The sequence below is a fragment of the Argiope bruennichi genome, chromosome 4 (assembly GCF_947563725.1).
Source record: "Argiope bruennichi chromosome 4, qqArgBrue1.1, whole genome shotgun sequence".
NCBI lineage: Eukaryota > Metazoa > Arthropoda > Arachnida > Araneae > Araneidae > Argiope > Argiope bruennichi.
The window spans coordinates 136292237-136305920 of NC_079154.1; positions in this window are offsets into that span (position 1 = coordinate 136292237).

Consider the following 13684-nt stretch of genomic DNA (forward strand, 5'->3'; position numbering starts at 1 on the left):
CATGAGCTCGATTCAACGATGAAAAGAAAACAATACAAAAGTGATACGAAAAAACAAACAAACATTTATTTTGTGCATCGTTTATATAGATTTAGAAAAGGGGCTCGAAATTCTGACCATTTGCTAGAATACATGGCTCACAACGACGTTGCATGGATAACCGAACTTTCTGAAATATGCCCGGAATTTAAAAGATGTTTGATACGTTCTACAAGGCCCATAGTACTGGTCACAACGGTTTTGTGCATTTTTACCAGGTACCAGGTCACAGAGTGCCATTTTTTTTATTCCGCCCTATACTAAGAAGTCGTTTGGAGTTTAATCCTGCTTCCATCCTGGCGGAAAAACTTGTCCATCGCGTTCAGCTCCAAAGTTCTAAATTAATTCCTGATTTAAGCTCCAAATTTTTTAGTCAAGCAACCACGCACATAATTTGCGAAAGGTACAGGAACATCATTATATTAGAACTACCACATTAACCGGAGGATAACAACAGAAATCTCTTCATATAATTGATAACACAGTTTGAAGAAATGTGAGGTAGTTTCAGAATAGGCATTTTAATACAATTACTTTACATTTTAAATCAATACTTTTTAGAGAGAATTTCAGAGAAATTTTCTCATATTCAATTTCTTTCTCATTCAGTCTTTTTAATTCAGTCGTTAGTAGAATTCCTTCTTTCTTTATGTGTAATGCTTCCGAATTGCTATTTTTCAAAAATAGAAATCAAATTTAAAAAAAAAAACCCGCAGTCAACCGAATTCATTATTTATTTGGAAATGTGTTCAAATATACAAAATTAAACTTATTAGAAAAATGAATTAAAATTTATAATGAAATGAAATTTAGAAAATTGCTATCAAATTTTTCAGTTTAAATTATTTATTTTTCGGTATTTATATATCTAAAAGCAATTCAGGAATTAATTTCTCTGAATATAATTTATTATAATTCTTATATTTTCTGCATGAAGCGTATGCGAGATTTAATATTTATTATATAGTGCATGGCTCATTAATTGAAAATACATTACTAATTTCCTTATTTCATCAAATTTTCTACAAATAATATTTCCTTAATTTTGTAAGTTATTATATAGAATTCAAGGTGCTTTGTTATTTATAGAGTAAATGACATGGAAAATGTGTAATGTCAATTTTCTAAAGAAAAATAAATCGAAATCTTACAGTTGCACACACACTTACATCATAAATACTAACATCATTGTATTTCTATTCTCAGTTCAAATTCGTAACGATTTTATTCTTTTTTAGATGGAAATTGAATAGTTTGTATCGATTTAATAATTCTAGATAAATGATCCGTGTTATTCATTGAGAACGCCATTTTACTTGTTTCGCTCAAGCATCTTCTCTTCAATGATTCGATTACCGTTATTCGAGTATTGTAGGATCACAGATCAAACATTACCCCATCTGGCAACAGCTGCGAAACCTCATACACCCTCCGGATGCGGATCAATATTTCCTCCAGTGATTCATTGCTCTATATGCATGTCTGTCCTGTGACACACGTCCAGACTCGAACATTCGTGTCCTACATAATGTCGTGTCTCAAGTTTAAGGAATTTAACTTCCATGTTTTTGAATAAACCTCGTGTTAGTCTTAAGAAATGATCGCCAAGACTCCGTACTTATTAAAACACTTACAAAAACATCCACATTTCTTATTTTTTATAAATTTTTCATTCAGTTAATTAAAAAAATTATTGAACGAAAAAGAAAACTGCTCTTTACATCCTTCGAGCACAAATCGTTTCATATCATAAAATGAAATTAATTTGCGAAAATATTTTTAAAATGCGTTCTTTGAGTATTTCTTTGTAGATTCAAAAGAATTGTTAAAAAGTTTCAGCTTTGTAAACAAATTTGTCTTAAACTCTTTGACATTCAGTGATCGGACTACTTAAAACTATCAAAAGAAATACAGAACGGTCCGAAGTGATTAATGAATATTTGAATAAAACAAGGTATTATAACGATATTAAACGGTATCAAAACATTTCTCTGTAATGTGTTTTTCTGTGTTTCTGTTGTAGCATAGTGAATTATTTTTACAAAATTATTTTTTAAATATGTTGCATTGAATACTTTTATAAATATCTGGTAAATGATTATCATAATTTTGATAATAAATTGTGAAATACAATTTTGTATTTTTTCTTCATTTGCATTTGCATTTTTTTTTTCATTTTTTAGAAAATAATGTTTATGGGTATTAAAGTATGCGTGTAAACCCTTTAGCATCTGATTCATGTAATAAACTATGTATGCCCATGTAAAATTCTTTAAAAATATATTTTAAATTCCTTGCAACTTGCCTTTAATCATTTCATCTGACAGAAGGTTTCATAATATGAATCATTATAATTACATTCAGGAATCTCGAAGGTTTCTTTGGAAGCATTACTTTTCTGTACTTTAAAGCTTACGAAACAGAAATGATATTATAATTCTAAATTTAAAATTGGAATGTCACCGAATAAACAAATCTTCTTTTACGTATAAAAAATTTAAGATTCACGTTTTTTTGCATAAATGTATACTTCTTTTCTAATACAGGAACTCATTTTTTTCATATATATTTTTATTTTTATTTGGAATTATTCCTTAAATAACAGATTTAATTTTAACAGCTTCTAATGTCATTTTAGCAGCATTAATGTACTATTTTAAATTAAAATAGCTTCTAATGTACTAATTTCTTCCTGAAAATATTTGCTGAACTATAATTTCCATCGTAATATGTTTCTTGTGGCCCACAAACTGATTATTACTCGCTATCACTTTAATCCGATAAATGAAGTAATTTTTTAATAAAACCATTTATTTATAAAGTTCTCTACCATAGCATTTCTAATTTTCATCGTTGTCTTATAATATTATAATTCCTATTCCTTAAATACTTTAAAATAATTATTCGAAACCGCAACATAAATTTTAATAATTCTAAGCATTAGGATTAATGTGTTTAAAATTTAATAGAAATCATTCGTTATCTTAATAACATTAAATTAAATTTTAATCTTAAAAATAATTTCCATTTTCATAAAAATTATTTTCAAGATTATATCTGAATACACGTCATTCTGTCTCTCCCTTCTGGTTTCCCTTGTCATTCATATTTTGAAAGAATGCTTTTTTGTGCCCTTCAGTTCAGACGAATCACTTATACTACTAATTGAAAAACACAAAATATTTTTTTTATTTTCATCTTTTTATGTTATTAATAATTTATATTATAATAAGAAAATGGAAGATAAAATTTGCTGGCAATCCGATTAAATAATGTTGAAGCATAATAATATTACGAATTAATGAAGAGCAAATATCAGCATATTGTAAATACAAAAATATTGCGAATGCCTGAAACGGAATGGCATTTAATTATTTTTTGATATTTAAAGAATCAAGTCGATGGAATGAATCAATGAACAGTATAGAGTACAACTAAATTTTAATGTTAATATTAATATTTATATAAATGTTACTAATATCAATCTTATTCAAATGATTCAAATGCCGAATTAAATGTGATATCAGAATTTAGGAAATAAATTTACAGATAAGTTAATAGGCAGATTTCCTTGGTAATGTGCATGAACTTCTTTCAAATTTTAACAGTGATCTATTAGTACCATTCCCTTAAGTTACGATCTGACATTTCAGTAAAAATTGTGAAAATTAGAAGTTATATGACATTTAAATATATATATATTACAATTCTGAATATTTTGATTTACGATGAATGTGGTATGCATATGTATGAATATACTGAGTATCTTTATGATGCTCGCTCTATTATTCCTGTGTGAAACATAAAACGTGATAAGAAGAAAGGATCAAATATTTGTTAGAGAGAATCAAATTTCAATTTACAATGTCGGTGGCTAAAATCAGTGTTCCTCATCTTCACGTTTTCCAATGTTCTGTTAATTAAATCACTATCAGGTAGGGAAACGAAATATGTAATAACTTGTAATATGCCAAACTGTCAGATTATATTTTTAGAATATCAGAAATAATGCTGCAAACTGAGGAGGAACGAAATTGCATAATTATTGGGTTGAGTAAAACGCTATTGCGGGTTTTTTTTAGTAATAGATGGCTGTAATGCGGTTTCAGAAATACTTGTAACATTTGCAATAATAATTATTATTTCGTCCTTTATAAAAACAAACTGAGCGATTTTGTTGAGTTTTGGAGATTTGGCTGCACACTGAAATGGAAGACCAAACTGTTTATTTTCGTCATATTTTACTGTTTAACTTCCGTGAAAGGAAAAACGCGCATCAAACTTCTGAAAAATTGTGTAAAATTGAAGGTGACGATGAACGTCAGTGCCAAAACTGGTCCAAGAAATTCCGTGCAAGAGATTTTGATTTGAAAGATGCTCCTCCATCAGGAAAGCCTACCCAAATGGATGATGACAAAATAAAGACATTGATCCATTCAAACCCGCGTGACACGACTCGCGACATTGTCGAGACAATGAGGAACAGTCAAAAATTGTCCACTTCCACCTAAAGAAGAGGGGATACGTAAGCGAGTTCAATATTTGGGTTTCTCCTTAAACTAAAAGAAGTTCATTTGACGGCACGAATAAACATCTGCGATGTGCTCATGAATCGTGAAGAAAATTATCCTTTTTCCAAACGAAGGATAACTGGTGATGAGAAGTAGATTGCTTACAACAATGTCGTTCGATAACGTTTGATGGTCCTGTCAACAGCTTCAAAAGCAGAATTTCATCAGAAGAAGTCTTTGCTCTCAGTGTGGTGGGATTGGAAGCTCCAACCAAGGAACGGAACAGTCAATTCGGATGAGTACTGTAAGCAGTTTGAACGATTCTGTCATCCAGAAACATCCGGAGTTCGTCAATCGTTAAAGAGTTGTGTTCCATCATGACCACACACATCTTTGGCGATCAATCAAAAATGTTTAGAGCTTGGATGGGATGTATTGCTCCATCAAGCATACTTGCCTGATCTTGCGCAATAATACTTCCACTTGCTGCGCTGTTTTCAAAACTCCTTGCCTGGAGTAGCGTCAAATCCAGGCTGTAAATCAGCACCTTCAGCAGTTTTTTTGCAAATAAAGACAGGTCCTTTTACGAACTACGAATTATGAAGCTCTTCGAAAAATGGCGAAAGATCATCGAACAAAAGGGAATATATATCATTAATTGATCTTTATTGATTAGTCTTTATTATTGGTTTATCATTGATTGAACTTTATATTAATATATGATTTTGAAAAATATAGAAGAAAAAAAAAACCTGCAATAACTTTTTACTCAATCAAATATTTCATGATAATTTCCATTTTAGAAATATTTTTATTGGGATTAAATATGATATAAATGAGATAAAATGTAACATAATGCAATATTTTTAACATCACACAGAATATTATTCAATGTTAGTGGGGTGTTATAAAAATGCAACCTGCCTTTTTTGTATCGATTTATTTAATAACGCATACTAATACAACATACTAATAATTTAATAATAACACATCACAAATAATTTTAAATAATATATACTATTTTTAAAAAATTATGGATGTCTTATCTTTTAATTAACTTTTAATTAAAATAATAAAATAAAATTTAATCCAAATAATAAAATGCATACTTTTAAATGTTGTTGTTGTTTCTTATGGCACTTGTTCAAGACAAGCTCGCTGACGAAGTCAGCGATTTTAAGGTGAGAGAGCGTCTCTTGTTTTTTTAAATAGCTCCCTCTCGGGCTAAGAGTACGCCTTAGCTACTCAGGCGTCACAGCCCTTTTTTACGGGGCGGACTTCATTCATGCATTTCATTAACTCATCCACAGATCGTAATTTAGACCTGAATCAGAGAACGATACCCCAGTGACATTGTCTCGTCATGGAGGACTTTGTAGCCACTGCAGATTTATACGTGCACCAGCCACCGCTTACACGGGGAGCCTTCGGTCGGCGAGGTTCGAAATCACAACCCAAGGGACGTGAATCAACACCCTACCAACTAAGCTATCCCGGCACAGACATTTAAATGTAATGTATTCGATATTGTTAGACGAAAAACAAAGCTTTAAGTGTTCTAAGATTTAAATCTTCAAAGTGAATCGAAATTCGTACAATTAACAAAATATTCGAGTTTCGACTTTCTTTTTTGAAAATTGCTCTTTTTATAATTTTTTTAATAATCAGCACAGAATATTCTTAGAATACTATTACTTACTCTTGATTCGTTTAATTTTTGAGTAATTAAATCTATTTTTGAGAAAGAGAATTAAATTTGTTTCCTGAGAAATACTTTCGCCATTCTTAATATTTTATAATTATATGTTAATATTCTTTCAAAGGAAAAGAAAACAAAATATATTTCCGATTTTCTTTTTATTGCATTTTTTTACGGCAAACAAGAAGTGCCATTCAGCATTATTGTAAAACTATTATTTACTGTTATTTTGTCGTAATATGAAAAAAAAAAACACACCCCTCTTATAATGGGCATAAATTTAAGAAATAATTGGATGCGAAGAGATTAAATTTACAATTATTTATAAAATTGTGTAACCTATGAAAGAAGCCATTTTAATATTTTTAAAAAGATCTCCCTAATTATGTATTTTATTTATCAGATTTGATCAACATTAAGCCATTTAGCATTTAATTACTCACTGGTAAAAGATAAATAATTGTTCATTGGAATATTACTTACTTTTTAATGAAGTTCAGACAGCCTTCTCAATTAAAAGTTATTTCCCTAAAATATGCAATTGGAAAAGGTTTCTAGGCAGGCTTATTGACGGGAATAAAAGGAATCAGTTCAGTTTTCAAACGCAATTTCTTCTCTGTCAAAAGCGCAGAAATGTAGAAAGGTGCCATAAATCAGTTCATATTAGATGTGCATCCACTCCATTAATTCTACACTCTAATTTCAAACATAAAAAACATCCTAAATCCTCTTTTCTTAAATTCCGTCGTCATTATTCTTCATGTTGAGATCGCGCTCTTTAAAAGATGTGAAACGCGTTTTATCCAGATAACGCTCATCAAACAGAGCAGATAATTAAGTGTGAGTCACATGAAAGAGGTAAACTTGTTTAATTTAGTGGTAGGTGGGGTGGAAACGAAGTTGCGCCAGCATTTCAACGAAAATGAAAAGTGCGAAGAAGCAGAAAAAGCTTGTGGATGGAAGAACCAAGCGATAACGAAGTTCCGTGTTGAATTTCGTTCTAGAAAACGCGACCATAAACAGTAACTGGATCCGTGTTCTGAACAACATAGTCAGAATTCGTACATTGCGTGGAAAGAATAATTTGTTCTACCTTTCACGAAGAGGTTTGTTTCAGATGCATGTAAACATTTGAATCAAATACATGTTGTTTTAATTCTGGGATCTTCGCCTTTTTCATTGTGGCTTTGAATAGGCTTTATAAAATCTTTAGTTAAAAGCTTCAATTCCGTTATTAATGTTCAGAGATTTAATGAAATGCATAAAAGTGTAGCTCTTGCTATAATACATCATCTGACCTTTTTACATGTTGTTGGTAAAATCAGTGTTGCTAAACCTGAAGACTTACTTGATATTTAAAGTTATAAACTTTATTATTGCATGAAATTAGAAAATTTATAACTTGTGTTTCGATCATCATTTCATTTTATGTTTAAAGAGGGAGTCAAATTCATTGAACTCAAGCCATTATGTGACATTTTTCTTTTTACCGACTGTGATTTTAAATGAATATGTATTGTCTAAAACAGTTTTACAATATTAATAATCATTTTTTCAGACTTTAAATTATCATTATTTTTTTAATTATTAAAATTGCATTTGAAAATAATATTTAAAACATATATATGTATTAATGCATTTGTACATCTAAAAGTTGAATGGCTATGATTGCTAATAATAAACGGAGAAAAATGAGTAACAATCTGCTAAATTGCAAACTCGAGAAAATTTCTTAGAAAAGAAATAAACTTCTGCGTATATTTATTAGAGACATTCCATTCATTTATTTTCAGACAATTGCAATAGCTAATAGAAGCTGCTTCATAAATAAATCATCGATAAGAATATTCATCTATCAATAACACTTAATTTTCCAGATAAATGGAATGATTGTATGAATTGTGTTCATAGATAATAATATTTGCATTACAAAAGGACTATTTGTGTTCTATTGCTTTCTAAACATGGAAGTACATACTCATTTCACAATGATATTTTCATTATTCAATCAAACACTTTTAGAACCCTTCAAAGTCTGTTAAATAATTCTCTCTTGTGAATTTAGCTCATAAATTTCTTTCCATTTGGCAGTATAGGGTTTTATAATAATCAAGAGGATATTCTCTTTTTTTCTTCTCGTTCATTTTTCAATCACATAAAGCTCACTTTTTTTCCTGGCGTAATATTAAACTTCTTTATTCATTTGTGCGATTATTTATTCATGTTTTTATTCAAAATATCAAATTCAAAATGATAGATTGAAAATTCAACACACAAAACTCCAGGAGAGGTAGAAAGTATGAAAATAGTCAGATTTATTTAGGAATGTAAAACCAGAAATTTTGTTCTAATGAGTGAGTGAATACACAAAGATGCAGAAATGTTAAGCCAATGTCGGTGGATATTGTTGGTAGTTTTGCATCTGGAGAGATTTACACGGATACAATTTTACAAAAATTGTTTAAACCTCGAACCATTCTTGATTGCCCTTTGTTACAACACTGACACGTAAATTATTTGGAAAATACATCGCATTTCGTAGACACTTGTAATAGTGGTAGATTCTTGTGAAAATGTCTGATCTTCTATCTTTGTTTTCATAAAGTGCTAAATGTTTTGAGTATACTACCGAACTGTTATTGAATATTTGTATTGTTACACACTGCTTTTGAATTTATATTTTGAATATTTGTATTATTACCCTGCCCGTTGAAATCAAATTACAACAATGTCGAAGAACGTCCACCTAACTGTCCATTTATCATCATCAGTTATATTTTCTTGTGCCATTTCCAGTGTTTTTTGTCCCCTCCCAACATTCAAAATTTCAATCACATTGTCTCAAGGATATGACATGTCTCATTCTTTAAAATTTGGAAAAGCAGTCCATAAGCTGCCTCGTTTGTAACTCCTCAAAGACATCACGAAATTATCACCACGTCAGGTTTTTCTTAGAATGATTTCTTACTGGTGTTCCGATGACACATTATGAACAAAATGTTGATGTTCGTGTGAAACTACTTTCTTCATGAGTGTTAAGTTTCTTCAAGTACATTTTGCAGTACTGTGGTAACCATTTGATAATTGTTATAGGGTTTAAGTTAAGACAATATGCACAACCTTTCGAAGTTAAACACAGTGCCGAAGAACAATATGTCTTTATCTATTATGGCCTTATTAGGAAATCTAACTAAATTCATGTTTATAAAGTAAGGATGCTGATCAGCATCCTTACTTTATCATCCTTACTAATCAGCATCGTCGGCGATCTGACTGAGCAGAAAAAAGGAATACAATATTTACAATACAAAATAAGTAAAATATTTTTTTGCTGCAAAGACGATAAAAAATAAAAAATACAGCACTTAAACGAAAACATCCAACAAAATAAGAGGGAAATGCTCTTTGGCAAAAAGAAAGAAGGCAGTCTCTTCCAGAACCAAAAGCACCATTTGGTTTTATGAAGTTTAATATCTTTCATCTTTTTTTTCCTGCTTGTAAATCTTGAAGCATATTCAGTACAAAGTCCGACTACTCTGAGCTAATCTACTTGCTCTTATTGTCGGCCATCCGTCCTGCTTTTATGTGGTTGTACAGTGAAGATGAATACTGGGATCTACAAAAGCGAAATTTGCCTCCATCTTAAGAGACGAGCCTGTTGCAGAATGATATTCCGATGCATTTGGCCTTTCCTAGTTCAGGTTTAATATAGAGATGTATTCCAGCGATTCTCAACCTGTGGGGCGCGCCCCCTTAGGGGAGCGCGAGCACACTAGAGGGAGGGGGGGGGGGTGCGAGAATATCCAAGAGAAAATATTATTTAAAAAAAGTGATTAATTGACTGAAAGGAAAGTACATATACACATAGAAAACAAAATACATTTCGACATATTTAATAACATATTAAAGTAAAACAACTTACTAAATCAAAACTTACTTAATCAAAACATACAAAATTAAAACAAATTTAATAATTATTAGTGACTTCCATTTCTGCAGAGCAAAGTTATTCGAAGGAAGACTTAATATTAGAAATAGCCACTCTCAATTCTGCCGAGGTTTATATTTTGTCTTCACGTAGCCACAGCAGAAAATCTAGTTTCACAAAGGTAGAATGTTGAAAATGGTAATAGAATGGGAAATGCCTTGTCTTTAGTGCAATTAAAATCATCCTCTACTCCTGTCCAAAATTCAAATAGTGATTTGTTACTAAATTGTCTTCTAGTTTCGCCACTTGTCGTGAGGTCTATGAATTTTTCTTCCTCCTCAGTTGAGAGTCTTTCGGGTCTTATGAAATGGATCCCTAATCCACTCGTAACTTGCTATCAGTTTGTCGTCAGCATGAAAATACTTTTTTAAAATTCTTTGCCAGCATGGTTAAATGATTTTCAGTGGTTACAAAAGCAACTTTTACATGTTCTTCTTCAGCCTTGTAAGTTTTAGTACAATCATCCACATTTGCAAACATTGTTAGATTTCTTTGCTTAAAATTTTTGCTCCCCAATTCCACTTTTCCACAAAAAGCATTAACTTTATCACTCGTATCCAATTTATGTGTATTTGCTCCTTGGAGTTGAAGATTCAAGTTTATTGAAATTGAGCTATTTGGTATGTCGACCAAGTAGCTCAATTTAATCACAAATAAACCATCGCGAAAATTCTTGGCCTCAGGTCTGTTTTCTTATAGGAAAATGGCGATTTCCTCTCTTAATTCATAAACACGTCGCAAAAATTTTCCACTTGATAACCATCTTGCCTTGCAATAAAATAGTAAAGCTGAATGTACTGAACCCATGTCTTTACAAAGTGCGGAAAAGATTCTCAGAAAGGTCTCATTTTTATATAATTTACTATGGTTACAACCGTAGTTAACACAATATTCAGAGCAGGACTCATTTCTTTCGAAGCCATAGCTTCTCTGTGAATCATGCAATGTGTCCAGACGCACTGAGGCGATTTTTGTTTTACAAGTGCTTGTATTTCTTGGAATCTTCCGGACATTGAACGAGCACCACCGGTGCATATTACGACGCAATTTTTCCATTCTAAGTTTGCCTAGTTCATAAAATTATTTAAAATAGCAAATAATGCGAGGACTTTTCTTGTGAGTTCTATGGTTTGCAGAAAAGTAGTTATTATACTACTGACACATCACAAAATCGAATAGAGGCAATTAAATGAGCATCTTTATTACTATATGCTGTTTCATCAAGCTGTATTGAAAACAACAATTTATCGAAACTTCGAGAAAAGCTGACACTGTACTTCTTCAGCTATATCACCAATTTGACGAGCAACACTATCATTTGAAACAGGTACGGACTGCAATTGTTTTGAAAAATTATCTCCAAACATAGTTTATACAATCTCAATTGCTGCAGGCAAAATAAGCTCTTCACCAGTGGTGTGAGGTTTTTTACATCTAGCTATTTTATATGAAACTTTGTAAGATGCAATTAAAGCTTTTTTATTCACAGACAAAATTTCTTTAAAAAATGATTTTTGCTTTTTATATGATTTTAATTTCAATTTGAAGAATTCTCTGGGTTTGTTGACGTACTCACTATAAAGCGTTTCCAAATGTTGTTTAAGTTTATTAGGTTTCATGCTGTCTGCGGCCAAAATTTTGAGCAAATGATACACATGGGCCTTTCTGCTTCATTTACTTCAGTACTGGTAAACCCAAAATTTAAGCATTCTTGAGAATATTTTCTTGATTTTATTTTCAGAACTATGCTCGTCTGTGTACTTGTTGATGCTTGACTGTCGTTTAATGCTCGCTTACTTCAGCTAAAAAAATTTATCCATGAGTCTGCACAAATCTGCTAGCGTAAATATTTAATATGGTGAATTGCAATTAACACGAAAACATATATAACATACACATTCACGATATATTCGATAGCGATAGAAGGATCGACTCGAATGAGACTGGCTGGAATTGAAACTTGTGTTATCAAACATTTTCCTTCTTCCTGTGAGAAAACATCTGCGCATGCTCGAGACGGCATCGGTCGTGTGGATTCTCTTCCACAAACATTTTTTATTTTTTCTCTTTTGTTTAGTCATGCTTCTGTTTTCTTTTATTATTCGAAAAAATGTATTCTCAGTTTGTAAATTTAGCTCACCCCGTCTAGGTTAACTTTCATTAACGAATTTTCCTACTTTCTTATTCTTTTAACGCTGTCTCCCTGTTTGGCTGTCATTTCAAATATAATATTTAAATTTTCCCCGCTTTCATTCGCTTCGTCTGTTTACTGCCCGCTTTTCAAAATGCCAGATGTGGTTTCTCGGCAATGCTGGCTCGCTTTTACACTTTTTTTGGCAGTTAGTTAAAAATAATTTGAAAACAGAATACAAAATACACAATATACATTATTGTTGTATACTTTTTATTGTAAGCAGGGGGGGGGCGAAATGAAAATTATGACTGAAAACTGGGCCACGAATACTGAAAGGTTGAGAAACGCTGATGTATTCAAAAGCTTCGCACAATGTTATCACAAACTATCAGCTTAATGCCGTGGAGTTCAGCGAAATTTTTTTGAGTATAATTTCGTGATATCCCCATATGAATATACGATGTTAGTTAAATATAGGAAAAAACTTGTATTTGTTATAAAATGACTCAAAGGTTCACTGTTCAGGTATCCAATTAACATGTTCTCTACTCTAGAATAGTTTGATTTAAAGGTGAGTTATTGTGAATTGAACACATTTCATACACCTGTAGGTAAGTATATCATAGACTTCCAAGTGTCCATTGCAATGCTTTTTTTTGTTTCGACAATTACCATCAGATATTGATCGTCTTGCGGGCTTGGGAATATATTGTATAGTAACTCAAGAATGATATATGCGGAAACATCTTTTATTTTTCAATTCTCTTAGATTATTTGCTACAGCCTAGATATGAAATTCTGTGCGATTCCTAATTTATCAGATACATTTTTCCATATCGAACCTTTTCTAGCCCACCTACTACAATTCCAAATAGAGCTACTTCTCTATTATAATATCGAGTTACCTGCTTATTCTGAATAAGATTACGTGACTTATTTCAGCTTTTAACGTAAGCATATGATCCCATATGATAATTATCATTTTATTCACCATTTGTCTTTCAAAGATTTTCAAATATCCTTAAATTTTTGGAAGAGTGTATATACAAAGTATCTAATGACATCAATACAAAGCATCCAATATCATCTAATGGGATCAAAAGTCGAAAAATGTAAAATTGCAAATGTAAATTCGACTAATGAGAAAAAATTTTAATCAGCTAAATTTTAAAATTTAAGCCAAAAAAACCCCAAATTAACCAATCAACCAACCATCTAGAATTTAAAGTTACTAGTTAAAATCAAAGGAAATGAGAATAACTCGCCTTTTTCGATTCCACTGTGTGAAACTTAGAAGTCCTCATTCATAGAGA